The following is a 21,908-nucleotide window of genomic DNA, read 5'->3' on the forward strand; positions in this document are numbered from 1 at the left end:
TATGTAGAAAGACAAAATTTTCATTTTTAATCCTCTGCTGATGAGGAAGTCTTGCGGGAAGAGCTCTGAAAGCGCTCAACTAAAAGACAGCGTGACCTACCCCCCATGGCAAGAGCTCTGGAGTCATGGCATCACAGTGCTGTTCCTTGGATGACTTGCCTGAGATGCAAGATATACTAACGTGAGCCGTGGGCTGCACTAATCTGGCTCCATGCCTTTTCATTACCTTGTTAGCTCACGCATAGTTGTTTTGGCATCTTCCATGTGACATCATAATGGACTATTCTGGAAAGAATTACATCACCACAAACAGTGTGGGTTGATTTAGTATTTTGATTGCAAATATGGAAATAAAACTCAGAGAATCAATAGATTCCTTTTTATATTTTATGTATGTAAATTATTTCTAAAATATTAGAAGATAACACTGTATGCATAAAGGCTTGGAAAGAACTATCAAACCACCTTTCCTTAATAAGATAAGTTGAATCAAGCATTTTATGTGGTACTGGAAAAGTACAGTCACTTTACAGAGCCAGGTACAGCTTCAGTTTAGATGTGATGTACAGCAGCACATAACATGATTGGGCACATACAAGGCAGATGGAGCAGGATCACTGGAGCCTTAGTCAGTTGTTCCCTACAAATCCACTCCTGAATTGAAGACTTTTAACCTCATTTTCCACTCTTTTGGACCTTCTGTGGTCTTTTTGAATCGTGAAAGTCTGTTATAAAATCATATCAGGTCATAGTAGTAGGTTTTACTGTTATTTTTTAACTCCCTATGTAAGGATTCAACATATGTGATGGGCAATAGAAAGGTGTGCTTTCAATGAACTGCCAGTTTCACTGCTGGAAGAGACTGCATATTGAGCAGAGCTCTTCTGCACTGCACCCAGTCTCCCTGCGTGATGGCACATCTCTCCATTGCGTCAAGGTAAACCAGTGAAAAATGAAATATACGCTGACCATAGGAAGGATTGTAGCTGTGACTGAGTCTTCCACAACATGGAGAAGAAAAAGGCAGGAAGATTTCTGCTAATTTAATGTGGTACAGCATGCCTTTCAAGGACTCCAGCTCCAGCCCCAAGGAGATAAGATGGCACTGAGTATCCCACCATTTGGGCATTTCTTTTTTCACCCAAAGCAAGTTGAACATAATTTGTCCTCTGAACAGTAAGACATCTGTTCTTCCTGCCTGAGGCCTAGCAAGAGGAAATGCTAAGCTAACTAGGACCTGAGTTATTTGTATTGAATTAGTACAGTCATTAGGACTTCAACTATTTTTATTTGGTGACAGTTTGCTACTGATACCACCTTTGGGACAAGCACCTCTCTCTTTTATGTTGCTTTTCTTATCACTGACAGGAGAAAATGACTGATTGGTTTTGGCCCTTGGTTGAAACTCGTTTTTGTGACTTTTTTGAGTGCATATCCTGTAGCAAATAGATATTGCTAGTATGCACCAGTCTTCATTTACTAGCCTGAACAAGCGCTGACAGATGAGGGAGCTGACAGTCTGCCCTACTATTGAAGCTGGAAGATATAGTTACATGTGAATTTGCTGGCTTTTCAGACCTGAATAACTGCAATTGTGTATAAGGGTCACCTCTGGGCTCAGTTATCATTCTGAAGAAAAAATTGAGGCTTTTTAAAAAAATTCATACATTTTTGGCTTTCAGCTAAGTGATGCCTGAGGAATGCACAGCCTTGGAAAATCAGGTTTTCACAAAGTGGCACAGAAAAAATTATGTTAATGTTATTAAGATGGCAAGCACAGATGTTAGGTATAATTATTATCCAAATTAAACCACGGATATTTTTTTCCAATAACAGTGGCTCTCAAATCAGTCTCTCTCTCCCTCCCTATTGTCTGTCTGCATGCCTGTCTGTCCCAAAGATTTTTGCACCGTTTTATCTAATAATACATATTGTTGTCAACTTGTCCATTAGGAGTCCGCTCCTCTATTGACTTCAGTGGTACTAAACTTGCAGGGTCCTGCTCTGGCAAAAATAAGGCAGTCATGATTAGGTTTATAATCTTGCACCACTGCTAGCTCTTGAGAAGTTTATGATAGTGCAACGCCATAACAGTATAAATAATCACAGAGGACAAGCAATATTGCATGCTCTGCACTCCACAGTTGTGTTTTCAGCTATATGATGTTTTAATAGTCTTGGTTTGGGGTTAAAACTGCCTCTTATCCCGTATCAGTTTCAAATAAAAATTTCAGAGCCTTAGTAAACGACTTGTAATTTAAAAGAAACATGCTAACCAAAATATCTCCCTGGTGACTGTAAGCTTCTTATCTGGATGAATTTGAAAGGTAGTAGACAAAAATGTTCAATATTTGCTCTGACTCCCCTTAGCCTCATAGACAGAAGCAATAGACTCTAGGTGGTCTTTGAAAGGTGACCACCTCCATCTCTTCATTTTTCTCGTCTCCTAAAGTCTTTTACACTCAGCTTTTCTTTCTCTTCCTATGTTGAAAATATTGCAAATTACTAGGTCAGCATATCATTCCTTCTAGTAGAATGGACTCCCATCTCATTTAAAACACAGGAGCTCTGACACAGTATTTTTTGAAAGCTTTTTCAAATAATTTAGAAATGTTGTTTCTGAGTTCACCTAAAGCAACTTCTACTCTGTGCAGAAGGTACTCACATGCATCTAATTTTCTAAGCAGGCTGATAGCTATTGCATCAACATACACACAGAAGTGGTTTATTTTAGCCTTTTAAAGATTTATGCCTAAGTACTTTTACTGCACAGAGTTTATCCATTCAAATCTGCTTTGGCTGCCACTTTGATAAAGTCACAGAGAATGGTCTTATTTGCATTATGTTAAGGACACTTAGCAAAAGGAAAGAAAGCTGCTATCCTGATCTCATTCTTGTTTATTATTGGCATACACAGTCATCCAGAAAGATTTTTTCTCAATAAAATGATTTTTGTTTTGTTTCTAATGATGAACATAATTTTTTTTCAATTCTATAATATTCTAATGTGGCTGAAGAACTGACAAAAAGATCACAGGAAGGAAAGTTGAAAGGTAGGGGATATATAGGCATACTCTTTAAGACTTTTTTGCTTTTATTTCTTGTTAATATCCACTTAGCACAACAGCTAATTAACATTCTGGATAAAACGCAGCATTATTAAGGCTTTACTACACTCATAGACACCTTTCAGTTAAGGTGCTTGAGTTCACATAAAATATGCTTTCCAGTCCTCAGAAAAAGCTTTTAGGAAAACCAGTTGAATCTTGACAAATTTATGTTAAATAAAAGATGAGAGACTGTGGGGAGTTTGTTTGGGTTCTTTTTTTTAAAAAAAGTATATATATAAACAGCTTTCAGGCCTTTTGCAAAAAGAAGCATGAACTCTGGAAATGCCCAGTTTTTAAAAGTCTCTGGCTGTTCTCCAAGGTTTACTACCTTTTTTTAGAAACAGTGCTTTCAGAGGCTAGTATTTTCACCAGGGTTTCCTAGCTTTACATAGCCTTGTACTGAATTTGAACCACTTAACATTTTTATAGAGGAGCAAAGCAGATCTGGCTTAATACTTGAACAGATCAGTGCCTGTCAAGCCAGTGGAACAAACTCCTGTTCTGGAATCAATTCTTTGATCCCCAAAGTTTATGTACCCTCTTTTTCGTGTTATCAACTAGTTGACATACCTTTCTTGTGCTGCTGTGCCAGACTAATGACGTTTTGTTATGAATTCATTGTAAAATGGAGTTCAGTAAAATGTAAGTGAAATTAAAATGGAATCCTAGTGAAATTTTATGTTTCTTTCTATGGAACACTTAAAGTATTAATCAAACTCAATGCCAAAAACCAATAATTTCCAAGTACTGCTTTTTTTTGTCTTTTCTAGCTTTTGTCCAAGCTAAACTTTTTTTCGCCTCCTTCTGTTTTTTACTTAGATAAACTATCTTTCTTTCTAAGCACTACTTATGGTTTCAAAAAAATGGAAGTAATCTAGAGTTCACCTAAAGATCAAGTACCATAAGCTGGTGTTTTCAAGTATCCTGAAAGTTTATTAATGCTTTCCAACTCATTTCCTACTTCCCTGCCAAAAGCACTCTTTAGTGGACTGTAAAGTTTGTCAAATAATAGACATCTGATCCAAGTTTCTTATGATTTTTCTTTTCAAGAGATCACATACTTTCAGAAATCTGGTAAATTTTTATTGTAGTATAAAAATCTGGTATTCTGACTGAGTGCTAAAGTTGTGAACTTATTAGCTTTTTAACAGCTGTTAAAAAATTCATTTCCTCATTCTGAGGATTCAACTTTGCTTTAATACACATATTCATATGATGTTTAAGTCAGAAGAAGAAAAGATTGCTGAACCTTCCGCTCACAAATAACAGTATCTGATATCAAAATGGTCATGACCTTTTAAATAAAAAGCGCTCTTTTGAAGTACAATGCGGGTCTGTAAAAAATTGTCATTTGTATGTATTTTATGGGCTTGACAGCAGCATTTGCATCTCTAAATAAAGGATCTCTTTGATCGTGTATGACTTCCGAAAAAGAGGCAGGCCATCTATTTGTGATCAAAGATATCATGGATGAGATGCAAGCTTACGCTCCCCCAAATATATATTTGACAGACTCTTAAATTGGGGTCTCAGCACAAGCTCCCCCCACCTCCCATACCCAAATTGTGATCTCACAGAAGACTGGCATCAGGAACAACAAATGCAGAGGGAACCTCTGCATCTCGTAAAGGCTTGGGCTCTTCACTCTGTCACACTCACGGATCCACAGAATTTTTTGATCCTCTTGGATTCTGTGACAATTCTTAGGACACCTAGGCTATAAAACAGCTTTAAACTCAGTGTCAGTGTGGCACTGTTAACATCTATGAACTGGCCTAGCAGAGAAGCTTAGAGCATGGTTAGACATTTCTACACTCAACAATCTTTTCTGTGCTTTTGATTAAAATTTAATAAAAATGTTTCAGTGAGGTGAAGACTTGTGCAGAGCAGGTGAGGAAAGATCAACATTTACTCAACCCAAATCTAATCCAGCCACTTTTTCCTCTTCTCATATTCCCCATTCATACAGAAGGGCCAGGGCGTCCCATCTATTCCTGAAACAAAACAGGCAGCATGACATGGTCTCTTACTCAGGAAGGAGGATTAAAAAGAAAAGTTCCTATTTGTAGGACCTGAGGGATCTAAAACGCTGCCTGCATCCCTCTACCAGTCACAGCTCACCTATTTAAGCCAGAGGTTTTTCTTTGACTGCAAGGATATAAAATTCCAGTGGGGTCACAGTGAGTCCTATTCAGAAACCCACCACTGTAAAATATAAGAAGGCAGAATTCACTGATGAACAACTCAGAGCCAAAATAAACCAACAAACCCAACATTGCAAAGTCCCAGTGTGACTGTGGAGTTCAGGCTATGCAAACTGTTTAGACCAGACAAACTCTGCAGCTCTGTCTCAGGACACTCTTTACTGATTAGGAAATGGTGCTGGTGAAATTATCACATTAACATTTTGCAGGAATACAAAGGAAGGACGAGAGAAGAGAGAAAGAAAGGGAAGCTACAGGCAGATTTCTTCACTGTGTTCTCTGAAAACATTGCATCCCCCCCAGAACTAGGACTGTGTCTGGTTGGGCAAAATAAAGTCTTTGTGACTGATTAAACAATAAAGTTGAAGCTAATTAATAAAGCATGTGGTTTAAGTACTGATTTTATATTGTGATTTTATATTGGATTAATTAATACAGTGTAAATGTCTCTGTTGCTGCAGACTGCTGAGTATACCTGATTGGTAAGGCACAACAAAGCTCCCCTGCTACCCCATGAGACATTTGAAAGGCCAGGATTTCAGCAATGAAACACTGGCCTTCAAAAGTCTTACGTCATAAACATATAAAGCAGTCCAGCCCAGAAGGTCAATCATCAATCACTGTTACACTGTCCTTCGTGTGTAGCACAAGTAACTCCATGGCATAAACCATTTTATATTGCATCCAAATCCATGCTGACATTGGGCTTGTGGATTGCATCATTATAGAAATACATGGCTTTAGTCAACATATTCTGTGATGAATCGTAGAATCACGTAGGTTGGAAAAGACCCTTAAGATCATGAGTCCAACCATAAACCTAACACTGCCAAGTCCACCACTAAACCACGTTGTTTAAATACCTCCAGGGATGGTGACTCAACCACTTCCCTGGGCAGCCTGTTCCACTGCTTGACAATCCTTTTGGTGAAGAAATTTTTCCTAATACCCAATCTAAACCTCCTCTAAGTAGACTGAATGCTAGTAGAGGATGAGTTTGTGGCCAAAATTTCTGTATGATTCCTTCAGCAATTTAGTCATTAAGTAAAATTTTCAGATTTGGGGTTTTTTTTTAAGGAAAAAGATTTTTTTGTTGTTGTTACAAACATTTTGTCTAGTTAAAAGAAACCAGCAAGCAAGACCTGCCAAAGAAAGATTTCTTTAAAAAACACATTTGCCTTGTAGTATGATAGTGAAAGGAGATTTTGTCATGTCTATGCAGGCTTTTCAATCCAATAGGTGAAGACATAAAATAGTTTAAACAAAATTAGTATAAAAATGGATTTTGGTGTAGCTAGTGTAAACACACAAAAAATAAATGGAAAACATAAATTAGTGTGTGGGAAAAATGGGAACTCAAAGCTGACCTACCCTACAACACAAATAAATTATTATTTATTTTAAAAGCTGAAAATACACATAAATAATCTATAAAATAAACTTTTAGAATATCAGTAGCCTTATAACTAGACCAATTGCTACCACAAAAATCTGGTGAGTCTTGAAATTCATTGTAACATACAAACCTTGAATTTTCTGAATACCTTCTTCCTTTCCAATTTTTTATTTCCAGCTTAGTGAAATAATTAATAGGAATATTAAACTATAACTGTGTGGAGTTATATTTTATTTTTTGTATTACAGAGTGTTGATCTGGATTCAAGGCTGAAGATCTGTTTGTCACTCAGGTGAGTCTTTTTTAAGGACAATTTGCTCCATGGTAGTGTGATAAAGAACAAGTGCACTGATCCAAAATACTCTGAGAAGCTGGAGCCCCATATTTTCCAGAAAAGTAAAGATGCGCTTTTGTCACACTATCAATCATTGCTATATATTTGGCCCATGATCTTTGATTGCCCACAGACATTTTTCTTAATTAACTTCTGGTTGTATTTTCAAAATAATCTTTTGTCTTATTGTGAAATCCTAGTAAATCTTTAACGGTTTCAACTAGTTATGGAAACTGTCAAAATGGGAAGAGTAAATCTTTCATACAACATTCTGCCACATTTAATCATATTGGATGAAATGAATTAAATACAAAATTGCTAAAAAAAATTCAGGTGGAGCTACTAGTTAATTTTAGCTTCAGGTACAAGCACTTCATCTGGTAAAAGGCAAAAAGGAAAGTTTTACTGTTTTCATTTTTCTGCTGTTTAAGAAAATCTGAAATAAATATTTGTGTATTTTCAAAAGAACGTGACAGATTTTTACATAAACTAGTATTTTGTTTGGCACTAATAAAATTCCTCAGTAAAGAATATATTGTCATTTCTTGACAAAACTGGTGATAAATATTAATAATAAAAATATCCTTCTTTAACCCTCCGTTTTACTGAGTGGATTTTGATGGAAAAAGAAGATTCTTTCTTTGGAGATTCACATTTCTGCCTTTCACAGACTAAAATTTTTTGCTTGACTCTTAAGTCATTGCTGGTAGAAACAATGTTATCCTACAGAACTGAGCTTTGTAGTCCCTTCTAAATTTAGATCTAATAATAACTGAATAAAAAAAGAAGAGTCACATAGGAAAGGAAAAGGTTCTTTATCAAAGAGCTGCAGCCACTTAGACTGCACATATATTGAAATTAGTATTCAAATGTTTGTCTAAGAAAAATAAAATTAGGTGCATATAAATGCACTGTTTCAGAAATACATTTTCTATTACCTTACTGATGCAAAAGTGTTTCAAGGAATCACATGAAATGCTAATTCACTTTTTCTGACAACCCATATAACTGAAGAATGATTAATTAAAACTGACTTATTTATCACAGCCACATTTTCCTGTACTAATCTCTGGTTCAGGTAGAATAGGGGACTGTTTTGACTCTCCTCTTTTATGTTGTTGTGTGTATTCATAATGTTGTGATTTTCTTTCAAAATAAGTCAAACAGAGCACAGTATATGGCACCACAAATATTTTTTTTATGCAAAAACAATAGTTTTAGTATTTGTCCATAAAAATTTAATGTTTTCTTCTTATTGGACAAACACAGACACATTCCAGTCCCTGAAGAATTCTGGGAATTGTAGTAAAATTAACATTTCCAGTACAAAATGCTATTATTAAAATTACCTCTAGATGGCTTTTTTTTTTTAAAGTAGAATTTATCCTGTGAGAGCCCTTGATGTGATCGTATATGCATGACAAGCCCTGATACCTGAGACACAGGTGTTCTGAGGGCACAAAGCAATGCTGAGTACTAGTATTCTCTTTTACTACTAGGTAGCAAGCTTTGTACTTTTCTGAGAAGTAAAAATAATTTTACCTCTACCAAAAGATGATGCAATGACAATTTATTTGTATTATTGCAAAATTCTAGGGTGCTAGTCCTAAATCAGGACCACGTTGTGCTAGGAGCTGCACAAATATTGAAGGCAAAATCAAAACAAAAAATCACCAGAAAACAAGAAGAAAACCATTTTTTCCCCTCTTTCAGTAACTTACTGGTGTTAAATTACCAGTTTCAAGCTGTGCTTTCATAAATTCTGTGCGAAATATTACAAGCATTCAGATGTAGTAAAGTGGAATGTTCTATGGTTATAGAATGAGGAGTGAGTTTGGAAATATAAACCACCATAAGCAAATGAACAGCATCACTTTAATACAGATTGGGTTCATCCCTGAAAGTACATTTATATTTCTCATCTTTTTAGACCAAACAATGGCATAAAATCCCTATAGCAGATATATATAATGAAGTACAGCAAGAGAATGATGAATAATAAATGGTGTCTTGCTGTATGTTCTCTTTTGGAAAGGATTTGCATTAAACAACATTCTTGACTTGTCATTCAAAATTAAAACTAAATCTGCCTTCTCAATGTAATATTTACAAAGAGAATGTTTCTTGCCTTTTCTTCTAGTGTGAATAGTAAAGTATTGTACACATCTTTCTGGAATGAGGCAGGTAAAGTTATCCAGCCAGTTCTAGCATTTGCTGATTTTGTTGTGGTTATTCTTTTATAAAATCTTCCATATTTTGTGTCATTCTTTACTGAGGAGTGATTGTTGGCACACTGTTATGTGTTGCACATGATCTGAGGTTATCATGAGGTTATGATGTTTTGTTAATCATAAAAATCATAAATAAATATAGCTTGTACCTTATTATCTGGCAGTTCCAGAGGGCCTACACCATCGCTTAACCATTGTTGACATTGAAAATTGACAGCAAAACATTTGAAAAGTCACTAACAGATAAAATGTGTTTCATTTAATGTTCATATCATGCAAACGTAGATAATTCCATGTATAGAAATATGAACGGCATTAATATTGGCCTTGCACATTTGCAAAGTCTTCATTGAAAGGTGAAAATAAAACCAAACTATTTGTATTTTGCTGAGCTGAATAGTATGTAGTTAAAGAGACCCAAAACCAGTCAGAGCTTCAGTCTTAATTATACAATTTGGATGAAATTCAAGCCATCCAGCACTGTCTCCAAGGTATCTATGGTGAAGTTCCTCTTCAAGAATGTCTAAATTCTCAAGAGAATTTCTTCTGCTTTCACCATCCTCCAACATACAAGAAATAAGCCTGCCTACTTGATGTAGAATTTGACACAGAACATATAGTCTGATTTTAAATCACAGAATCCCAGAATCCCATGTTGGAAGGGACCTCAGGGATCATCTAGTCCAACCTTTCTAGGAAGGGTGCAGTCTAGACAAGATAGCCCAGCACCCTGTCCAGACGACTCTTGAAGGTGTCCAATGTGGCTGAGTCAACCACTTCCTGGGGAGATTATTTGCCTCAAAACCAGGAGAAAGCTACCACTTCAGAGGAACATAGATTAATGTTTTCATCTGTCTTTTCTATAATTGTGCAGGGTCAGAGTGAATCTGGTGTTGCCTTCTCAATTCCAAATTCATGCTGACAGTTGACTGAGCTCTTTCTGTCTTGATCTCACTTATGAGCTTTTCAGCAACAAATGAAACTTTTCCAAATGGTATTTGAATCAGATAACAAAAGCTGCAAGGTACAACGAAGAGTAAAAAAAAAAGAAAGAAAGAAAGAAAGAAAAAAAGGACTGTTTCATTTCTACCCTTAACTATCACCACTGTTTGATTAAGATCTGACCACTTAGATGATCATAAACCTGAGTCGAGTACTAGGCAAGCACCTGATCTGATATAGACTTAATTGAGCTGCCAGGGTACTGTAGGATAAAGCACGGCATTTCCAGGTTCTGAATTGCTTTTATTGTCTTTACATTAATGGCTAAAAGTTGTAGGAATAACTTTGAAGATTTTTTTTTTCACTCAGAAGCCTGATAGCAGCAGCTTTGTGATGTGAATCACAAAAGAGAAAGGACAACAAAGGTTACACAAAATTTTTTTCAGTTGACTGTGTATTAGAGATGATTTTACCTGTTTCATTGTCCATGGGTAGGATGTAAGACCAGGGTATAATTTAGTAATTGTTCTAAAATACTTTGCACTTCTATTGATTCCCTATAATACGTTTTAGTGTGGTTGTCAATCACAATTATGTGGACACTACCATAAAATGCTTACACAAGTATTTATATGTACATATAAAGGAGAAAGTTCAATTTAAATAAGTATCTCAGAAAGCAAAGAAAACATAAATGCATGTTCTTTGTTCTCTAAATTACTTAGGTATACCTGAACAGAGTCTATCTTGAGATAACATTGAATATATCCACCTGGACTCGAATGGCCTAATTTTCTTGATCTCAGTCAAACTAAGGAATGCCTGCAATAAATACGATAAAGCACAGCTCAAAATAATAAAGTCAGCAAAATCACACCCTAATTTATACTCGGGGTGATCTTCATCTGCTCACATTTAGATACCTACTAAGCATGCACCTATGTTTGAGCTATTTACGTGGATTGTCTTTGTAACTGATGGTGGGAAAGAAAGGCTTCTAGGGCACAGTTCCTCTCCTGTGCCAGCACCTAAAATAAGCCAAATGAGTCATGGCCTCGAAGTGCCTCGCTCCTTACTGACTACAAAAAAGTCTAGATAACAAACTGAGAAGTGAAAGTCTACACAGTAGTTGTCTAAATCTCACTCATGGTGATTTTACACTACTTAGCTGACATAGGTGCCTTTATGGAACCCTTTGGGTTTCATCAGTTCAGACTTTCCAGAGTTGCATCGGTTCCAGTGAGTTTTAAAACAGACTGGAGTTAAAAAGGTGCAATATCAATTTGTCAATACAGCAGATTCATTTCATGGCACTTCAGCCTAACTTGATGGGGAATCAGATTAAGATAAATGAACATGAGTCCAGTTCATAATGAATTAATTAATTAAGTTAGTTTCTTAAAATCCAGTTTTTAGTGTGCCTAGTTTTATTTGGTTATACAGAAAGCCTCAAGCTATTTTAACATGAATCTAAATTACTCTGATTCAGAGACTGAAAGAAATAGCAAGAATAGTAATTGGTGGGAAGATAAGACTCATCTGCAAAACCAGGCTTACAGAGGAGAACGGGAGAAAAGCAGAGGAGAAAATACTGATTTTTGTTTTGTTGGCAAAACAAAGCCACTTTTTTTTTCAAGGGTTTTTTTTTTTTTTTTTTAACAAAGGAAAAATTGCTTGGTACACCTCTATTTGGACATCCGAAACTTTCATGTTGGTATCTGTGTCTGTGTATAAGCAGGTCTAATGGTATGTTTGAAAGTCTGAATTGTAATGCTATAGAAATGGTCTGCAAGTTTGGCCTTGGCGGTTCTCATGATAGTGGTTCAATTAAAGACTGAGGTTGAAAGCCTCTACTTACTAGTTTCAATGGGAGTTTGGCAAATGATTTTAGAGGTTCCATAGCATCATGCTAAGACTCTGATTTCTGATATTACATTTTGTGTCAGATTTACTCACCCTGCAATTTTGGATCATGTCAACGAGGCTGCCAGATAATGTAAACAGATGTATCGCCTTTGAAATCAATGGAGTCACTTTGATTTATGCCATCTAGTAACCTGGCCAGGGATGCTTACATGGGCATACCAAGTTCAGCTATTTAAATGAAGGTCAGGGATATAACTTCTTTGCTACTTCCTTTTGCTTCTGCTGATCTCTTGCACAGTGATTATTTCACCACTATCAGAAACCAGACACCTATTCAAATTGGATCTCTGATTCACAACTTTTGACACTTGCTTGCTATCATGTAGATGCATTAATTAAAATGTACTCGGTTTACATCCGGATGCACTCAACCACACTGAAATAACTCATGGGAGGCAAATTCTTTTTGCAAATGAAGATGCTGGCTGCACAGCAACTGTGGCAAGCTTCAGCCTATCATTCACTTTGTTAATGATTCCGGAGTGCATGTTTATGCAGAAGGCATAAAAGGAATGTATTGCACCTCCCTATATGTTACTGAATGGCCCAATAACCTTGAAGTGTCTTAATTTGTCTTTTTTTTTTTTAATATTATGCACAAGAATGAGTGTTGCTGTCATCTAAAACAAAATAAAATTTCAACTAACTTTAGTAATTCCAAGATTGCCACTGTTTGTGGATATTTTTAATATATCATACAGAAAACATGTACTCTTTCCACACTTCAAATGCCTGCTTTTGTAGACCTGAAAATGCTGTACATTTAAAAACCAAGCACAAACTGAAATAACAATAATCCAGCTTATAAAGTCCCTCTTTAAGTAAGCAGGAAATAAGAAAGGTGACTGCAATTATAACAGAATTTTGAAAAAACCCCACACAATATAACTTGCACCATGTTTTTGGAAAGCTCTCAAGAATGTTCAACAGTTTTTGCTCATATTTCCCTCTGGGGCTGTTGTTTATAGCTTGATTTTTTTCCCCCCACTCTTTGCTCTTGTATTATTACTGTATACTTATCACATTCTATACTTCTGCCCAAAGAGTACAGAAAGTACTGTATTTCAGATTAGAAAGTCTGGAAGTGGACATTAGTTTTAGCATTTAAAAATATTTAACATTGAAATACTCAGAAAGTGGAAATGAAACTGAAAGATCTATTTTTTCATTTTTTTAAACATACGGTTCTTTTCCAGGCCAATGCTGCAGCCATTTATTCTTAGCACACAGCTAATGAGGAAGAAAATAAACAGATTGCTTAGATTTTTTTAGATTCAGATCCTTTTTAAGAATCTCTTTCTTCTATGTCCATCAAAATATGCACAATTATTTAAACTTGCTGAACAATTAAAATTTAAATTTTAAAAAATTACCAATATATATGCTGCACCTTACCATGTAAGTATGCAAGTTCCCATTTAATAAGGTAAAGAGGGTAGATGAGAACATGTTATAATACATTTCAGAGTAAGGCCTAATTATCTGTAAATAAGCTTGTGCATAAATAAATAGACACACAGATTTCTATTGGATTCAAAATAATGCAGTATTGTTCAACTTTCAGATTTTAACATTTGAAAACCATTTATATTATTTCTTGCATTCTCCCAAACTTCTTTTTATTGTTACATGTATGTCTTCTGAACAATTCCACTAGAAGATATGCATTACATATGTGCTGAAAGAAGGCATTCTGGCAGCAGTAGGATTCAGAGCTAACCTCTCTTCATAGTTTCATTTTCTATCACCCCATAGACAATTTTTACCAGCCGTAATTAGGTAGTGATGGTTAATACCGCAAGTAATAATTTTAAATCCACCCTGTTACTCCTCTATCACTATTTTTTGCTGCTCTTCCAGTAAAAAGAGATCCTCTCTCTTTTTTTTTTTTTTTAATTTTATTACTTCTCTTAGTTCCTCCACAGCCTTAGAAAACATTTAGGACTCATTGTATATGGCAAAAAGTAGAAATTCTGCTACTGAAATTTATTCTTTGGTTGACAGCATTTAATTGAGGTGGAAGAACCTGACCTATGTCATAGTTAGCTCCTTTAATATTGCATAACCATACCATTTTATATGGATGGCCTGACTTGACTATCCATTTGCCTGGGTGGTGTTGGTAATTTACTCCACATTATAATGGAAAAGACTCATTCAGGCAACCAAGGGGATTTTCTTGGCCAGTTAAGGGAAAGTGTAGCTACAGTTCTGTAAATCTTGAATAGTATTGCCTTATTCACAGGAAAAAATAATTTGTTAAGAGGAACAAAAAAGCAGAAATAATAAATGAGGGTAGAAAAATAAGAAGAAATACAAGTTAGGGGAAAATTCTAACCTCAAAGTAAGGTTTTACTGAAACAGTTAATTACATGGTTTGACCAGTAAATAAAACAACTAAAGTGTTCCCTGATCAATAAAAGCTGAAAATATACATAAATACATACACACACACACATATATGTATGTATTTTAGGTTCACTATGGGGAAATTAGTAGCAATTTCATGCTGAAATTAAGACAAAACTCAAAGATTTAACCAATCTAAAACAACAGCAAAAAATGTTAATTATGTTACCATGGTCTAGAGACCAATTTCAAATACTTCTGGTTTGTTTTATTTTTAGTTCTCTGAGGTAGAGATGCTTACTGGGCTTTTTACCTCTGTCTCTAACTATAGCAATATTTTTGTTGTGGTGATTTTCTTTTTTATAATTCAATGAAAAATGTTTTTAGCTATGGCACAAGATTAGGTACTGTTTAGTATCCAGTTTACTTTTCTTGTACAGACCCATACACACACCTCCCAGCATTTTTGGCTTAATGATAACATGAGACATTTCTCCTGGTATTTTGCTATTTCCACCTTCATGGCCAGACAAAATGAAAGAGGCATCTGAAAATAAATCAAAGGCCATGAATTAAAAAAAAAAAAAGTCCACAAAACGACACAAAACAACACGAAACTCACTATGTTAGGCTGTGAAACAAAAATAATTCTGTCCTGCTGTCCTGCAGATATATTTTTCTAGTTACCATTTTTGCCACAATCAAAGATGCTTATAATCAACATTTCTGGATAGGTCACTCTCTAGTAACTATAGGGGAAAAAAAAGCTTTAAAATTTTAGGGAGAATATTGCTGAGCTACTGGTGTGTGCTAATCAAGCTTCTGAAAACACTTCAAGGTTTTTAAAGAGTGACTAGAATGTAGAGCTGCTTCAGAATATGCTTTTCCTATGTTTAAGAAAAAATAATATCAACCTGAGTAAGATGCCATTTTCTAGGATGGGTGCCACGGAAAATACTATGACACAAGCAAGGATTTTCATCTTTAGCCACCTGACCTTTCTACGGGAAGCATATGTTGGATATGCGAGAGAGCTAGGTCTTCAACACCATTTTTATAGGTCTCCATAGATTTATTCCATTAATGAGGAACATCTGTTTAGTTGGACTTTGGGACTATTGAATCAGCTGCCTACTGGTGTTGAAGACATTATGGTTGACTTTCAGTTTTAATTTTGGGGAGAAATGAAAGTATATCAGGTGTATCCGACACAACAGTCATGTTATGAAACACTGGCTATCCAGTTTTTCTCTGAGGAAGTGCGAGACTGAGTAGCCATGTATTGCAGGAATCTCAATTTAAATGCATACTATGAGAGAATGCCTAAACATAGATGGGCTCGTCAACAATCACTTGTGCAGTTATCTAACTGCCAACAGTACATATTAAATGTCATGTGCATGTGGTGTGACTGCAATATGTAGAGTGTTAATCCCGATTTCAAATAACCCTCTCATAGAAGTGCGTTGATTGCTCCTGCTTTCACCATACCCACCACAACTTCCCTGGACATTTCTTGCTGTTTTAGTATTTATTCCTAGAAACTATGTGTAATAAATCACATTTTCCCTTTAGATTCTCTCTAAATTATTTACTTGAAAAGTGCAGTAAGAAGGGCTTTTGTCAACTGGGACAACTTTTTCACTGAAGGCTGTTCATTTCACCCCTGGTCCTTGAAACTTCTTCCCAGTAGTACTTCAGTGAGAAATTAGTACTTTTGCCACTTCTTTCTTGGATGAACAAGTCCTTTGATTGGCCAGAAAATATAAGCAACACTTGGCTACTGTTAAAGACAAAGGAATTTTTACTGATGCTTTAATGTGAAAAAGTTTAGGCTCTGAGGTCTGAGATTTCAGCTCATCTGCCTCTTTTCTACTTAAGGATATTTTCAATCTTTTTTCTTTCTAGTCATGTTACCAATGTGACTAACTCTTAGCCAAAAATGACTGGCAGTTCCAGAAAATTAACTAGTACTTTGTTTTCTAATGTGTTTGACATTGATAAAATTGTATTTCTGCTGTTAACAAAATAAAAAACTTTATCATTTCATGGTCGATCTGCCCAAGACAGACTCCAACCATCACATCACCCACAAGTCCTTATATGTTCGCAAACAACAGGTCCAGCCAGGCACCCTCCCTGGCTGGCTTACTCACAAACTGTGTCAGGAAGTTATCTTCCACACACTCTAAGAACCTCCTGGACTGTTTCCTCTCTGTTGTATTGTATTTCCAACAGACATCTGGTAAGTCACAGTCCCCTGTAAGAACAAGGGATAGCAATTGTGAGACTTCTCCCAGCTGCTTATAGAATATTTCATCTGACTCTTCATCCTGGTTGGGTGGTCTATAGCAGACTCCCACCATGATATGTGCTTTGTTTGTCTTCCCCTTGAGTCTTACCCATAACACTCAACCCTATCATCAACATCAATAAGCTCTAGACAATTAAAACGCTCCCTAACATACAGGGCTACCCCACCACAGCTTCTTCCTTGCCTGTCCATTCTGAAGAGTTTACGACCATGCACTGCAGCAGTCCAGTTATGTGAGTCATCCCACCATGTTTCCTTGATGGCCACTATATCATAGTTTTCCCGCTGCGCAATGGCTTCCAGCTCCTCCTGTTTGTTGCCCACGCTGTGTACATTGGTGTAGATGCACTTCATCTGGGCTGTTGATCCCACCATGTTTCTTGGGGAGAAGCCCTAATTTCTACGTGACCATTCTCAGGCAATTCTATGGTTTCTAACACATCCATAACCCTTGTGTCTTTGCTGACGCATGGATCTCCATCCCCTACCTCCACTGAGATGGCAGACCGAAGGACCTTGCTAGCACACCATCCTTCAAACACTGGTGTGCCGCCTCCAGGCTTATCGCTAGCAAGCCTGGTTTTCTCCCCTTCCCTCTTCAAATCTAGTTTAAAACTCTTTCAGTGAGCCCTGCTAACTCCTGTGCAAAGATCCTTTTCCCCCTTCAAGACAGGTGTAGCCCATCTGTCACCAGCAGGCCTGGTGTCATGTAAACTGACCCATGACCAAAACCCCCCAAATCCTGCTGGAGCTTGGAGCCGGGCATTGATCTGCTGGCTCTTCTTGTTTCTTCCCTCATCATTCCCTGCAACTGGAAGGATAGAAGAGAACACTACTTGTGCTCCTGATCCCTTAACCAGTCGTCCCAATGCCCTGAAGTCTGTCTTGATTGCCCTTGGACTTCTTGTTGCAACTTTACCGCTGCCTACCTGAAATATCAATAATGGGTAGTAGCCTGAAGCTGTACCAGGTTAGGAAGTTTTCTCTTCACATCTTTAACCCAGGCCCCAGGGAGTCAGCAGACTTATCTAAGAAGTGGGTACGGTCTGCATATTGGGCCTTCTGTTCCCCTCAGGAGAGAGCCTCCTGAGACAGTCACCCATCTGTTTTTCTTTATGGAAGCAGTTTTGACGCAAGACTGAGTTAACCTCAGGAAAACCTCCAAGCTAGATGAACCATCATCCTCATTATTGTTCGGTTCTACTTGCAGATATATCTAGAAACTTTTTCTGATATCACATCCAGAGCTTATGTTATCTGAGAAGAGTTTTATATTCAGGAACATATCTTGCTTTCTTATGTTCAGGATATCCACTTGTAAGATGTACTGAAACTCTTTGGGATGATCTCTGGGATGTGTTAATATACCGTTGACATGACCTAAGACTGCTTGAATGATTCTGAGCACTTCAATGCTCAGAGCATACAGACTCAAAATAATTGTGACAGATGCAGATTTCAAAGAGATTAGGTGCATTGACTAGAACACTCAAGTGCATGAACTCCTAAAGCAGAGACCAAGGTAATACTGAATTTTTTTAAAATTTTGTTTTGTTTACATTTATTGTTACATTAGCTATAATGTTCTCTTTAATAAAGTAATGTTTACGATCCCCTGGCAGCACTTTATATTACACTCTATAGACAATCATTTCAGCTACTAAAGTGGAGCGATCATTTTGGCCAGGGATTTCCCGTAGTTTGGCAACAGAAAATTGGGAAGATCAGTTTACAATCTACTTTTATGTTTCTTAGTTTAAGGAATCTATTTTTATCCTGCTGTAAAATGCATCCTAAGAAATTCTGTAATAAGCATTCTAAAATAAAATTAAGAATATTTTTGCAGCATGTGACCTTAGTCTACCTTAATCTTCCTCATGGAACCCACAACTTTCCTAGAAATGAATGAACCAAAAGCACAAAAGACTCACAATATCCAAAGCTAGATTCATTAGGGTACAGAAATGTTGCATTGAATAGGGTAACTCTTAAGCCAAAAAGCTCAACACTCTTGCCTAGGATCAGATAAAGGTTTGCATGATCCTGCTCTTTTTCTACTATAGCCTTACAGGACAGGTTCTCCTTTCCAATCTTGTCTAAAATGTTAAACATTTCTCAGCATTGTTCAAGCTTGCACAAACTGTAGCGCTGGTCCTGGATGTCTAGCAGTGCCTTCTGTCCACCATGCCATTCTGTGGTGGCTCTCTGTGAGCATCCTTGCACTGCTTAGATCTCCCAGTTCATACTGAGCTACTTAAGCCTCATTGGCTTTCTGTTTCTGTCTCCCTTCACCACATGCCCACCTTGGGCTCCAGAAACAACTCCCAGCTCTGGCTTTTTGTTACCATTTTCTCTTTCCTTCGTTCTCTCCACCCCCAGGTTGCTTCTCACCTATAGTTCAGAAGCCAGAACAAGGCAAACAGGCACCCTTATTCCTTACTGCCAAGGCACAGCCTTTAAAAGCTGTATGCCATACAGCTTTCCCAGCTTTTCATTTGGGAAAACATAAATCCAGCAGTGCAGGACAGACTGGGATGCAACTGGCTGGAGAGGAGCTCTGTCGAAAGGGACCTGGGGGTCCTGGTGGACAGGAAGGTCAATATGAGCGAACAGTGTGCTGCTGCGGCCAAAAAGGCCAACAGGGTGCTGGGTTGCATCAAAAAAGGCATCACTAGCAGACATTAAGTCATTATCCCACTTATTCTGGCTGAATAAGAAGTCATCATCCCACTCTACTCAGCGCTTGTCAGGCCACACCTGGAGTCCTGTGTACAGTTCTCGTCCCCTCTATATGAAAAGGATGTGGACAGGCTGGAAGGGGTCCAGAGAAGGGCCACCAAGATGATCAAAGGACTGGGAAGCTGCCATATGAGGATAGGCTGGAAGAACTGGGTTGGTTCAGCCTTGAGAAAAGGAAGCTCAGAGGGGATCTCCTCACCATGTACCAGTACTTAAGGGGTAGCTACAAAGAAGACGGTGACTCCCTTTTTACACGGAGTCCCATGGAGAGGACAAGGGGGAATGGCCACAAGTTGCTCTTGGGGAGATTCCGATTGGACACCAGAGGGAAATTTTTCACAGTGAGGACAGTCACCCATTGGAATAATCTCCCCAGGGAAGTGGTTGACTCAGCCACGTTGGACACCTTCAAGACTCATCTGGACAGGGTGCTGGGCCATCTTGTCTAGATTGCGCCCTTCCTAGAAAGGTTGGACTAGATGATCCCTGAGGTCCCTTCCAACCTGTGATTCTGCGATACGCATCTGTATTGTGTTTACAAGTCAAGGTTTTGGTAGCTGGGGTTCTGCAGGGGTGGCTTCCATGAGAAGACACCAGGAACTGCCCCCATGTTGGACAGAATCTGATCCGGCCAGCTCAAAGATAGACCCATCACTGGCAAAAGCTGAACCAATTAGCAAGGCTGGTAGCACCTCTGTGATAACCTATTCAAAAAGCTGCACAGCAGCCATGAGAGAGAGGAGTGTGAAAAATGTGAGAGAAAAAGTCCTGCAGACAGCAAGGTCAGTAGAGAAGGAGGAGCAGGAGGGGCTCCAGGCACCAGAGCAGAGATTCCCCTGCAGCCCCTGGAGAAGACCATGTTCGTGAAGCAGGTTGTTGCCCTGCCACCTATGGAAAGGACCATGCCAGAGCACTTATCGACATAGCAGACTGTGGAGGACCCCCCCCACCAAAGCAGGTCAATAAGCCCTGAAAGAAACTGCAGCCCATGGAGGGCCCATGCAGGAGCAGCATGTGCCTGAAGGACTATACCCCATGAAAGGACCCACATTGGAACACTTCTTGAAGAACTGTATCTTGTGGGAAAGACCCATGCTGGAGAAGTCTGTGAAGGACTGTATCCTGTAGGAGAAAGCCCATGTTGGAGCAGGGGAACAGCGTGAGAAGGAAGGAGCAGTAGAGACAGTGTGTTATGAACTGACCACAGTCCTCATTCCCCCTCCACTTCGGATGGAGGGATGGGGGGAGGCAAAAGAGTTAGGAGGGGAGCTGAGCCTGGGAAGATGGGAGGGATGGGGTGAAGGTGTTTTTAGTTTTATTCTTATTTCTCACTATCCTACTCCGTTGTGAATAAGTGAATAAGTGAAATTGTTCTTCCCCTAGTTGAGTCTGTTTTGCCCATGATGGTAATTGGTGAGTGATCTCCCTGTCCTTCTTGGTGAGTGATTTCCCTGTCCTTATCTCAGCACCCAGGTTTTTCATCATACTTTCTCCTCCTGTCCTGCTGAAAAAGGGAGTGAGAGACCTGCTTGATGGGCACCTGGCAGCCAGCCAAGGTCAACCCACCACAATATCACACAGCAAACTGGAATTGCAGAAATTACATTACCTTTCATCATCATCTAAAAATATTATTGATCAGTTAATAGGAAGGAGAAACTGATCCAGTGAAAAATAATGGAGAAGACACGAAGAAGAAAAGTAAGTTAGAACAAGAAAGAAAGGATATAAAGAATACAGAACCCAAGGACAGACATCAGAAACTCTGTATGCAGACAAAACATGTAAGTATTTTGACAAAATATTTCAGTTATAACCTTGTGTTTCCACCAAGCAATAATAATTTGATATAGAAATTTATTAGAGTATAGCAATAGTTTTCTTACTGTAAACCAAAGTTGTCCTGCCAGTGTTCCTGGAGTCTGGAGTACTGCTCTACAGAGCACCACAAGTGTACTGTTACCTTCTCCCTTTCTGTTCTCAGAAATTGCCTGCATATTGTCTGACAGGAGTGTCAATACCTTATGCACCACAGAGAACAGCATAATGTATAAGTAAGGGTGACTATCCTCTTTTTCATAATCAAAGGATGTAAAACCTTGGAAGACAATGCAATACTTTGAGTCAGATTGGTACACACTGATGCTAGTGATGACACTGTCAGTGGTTAGCAGTTAGCCAAGATAAGCATTTCACCTTTTTGCTGTCATTTCAGATCCTGCAGAAGTTGATATGGACTGTCTGCATGCTATTAAGGACCAAAGTAAAGTAAAATACTTGTTCTAGTGCCAGCCCTAGTGAATCAGCATCAATTTAACCTTAAACCACAGCCAAAAATGCTGATTTTCTTGTTAATCTTCTGG

Source organism: Phalacrocorax carbo, chromosome 2 (assembly GCF_963921805.1).
Source record: "Phalacrocorax carbo chromosome 2, bPhaCar2.1, whole genome shotgun sequence".
Taxonomy (NCBI): domain Eukaryota; kingdom Metazoa; phylum Chordata; class Aves; order Suliformes; family Phalacrocoracidae; genus Phalacrocorax; species Phalacrocorax carbo.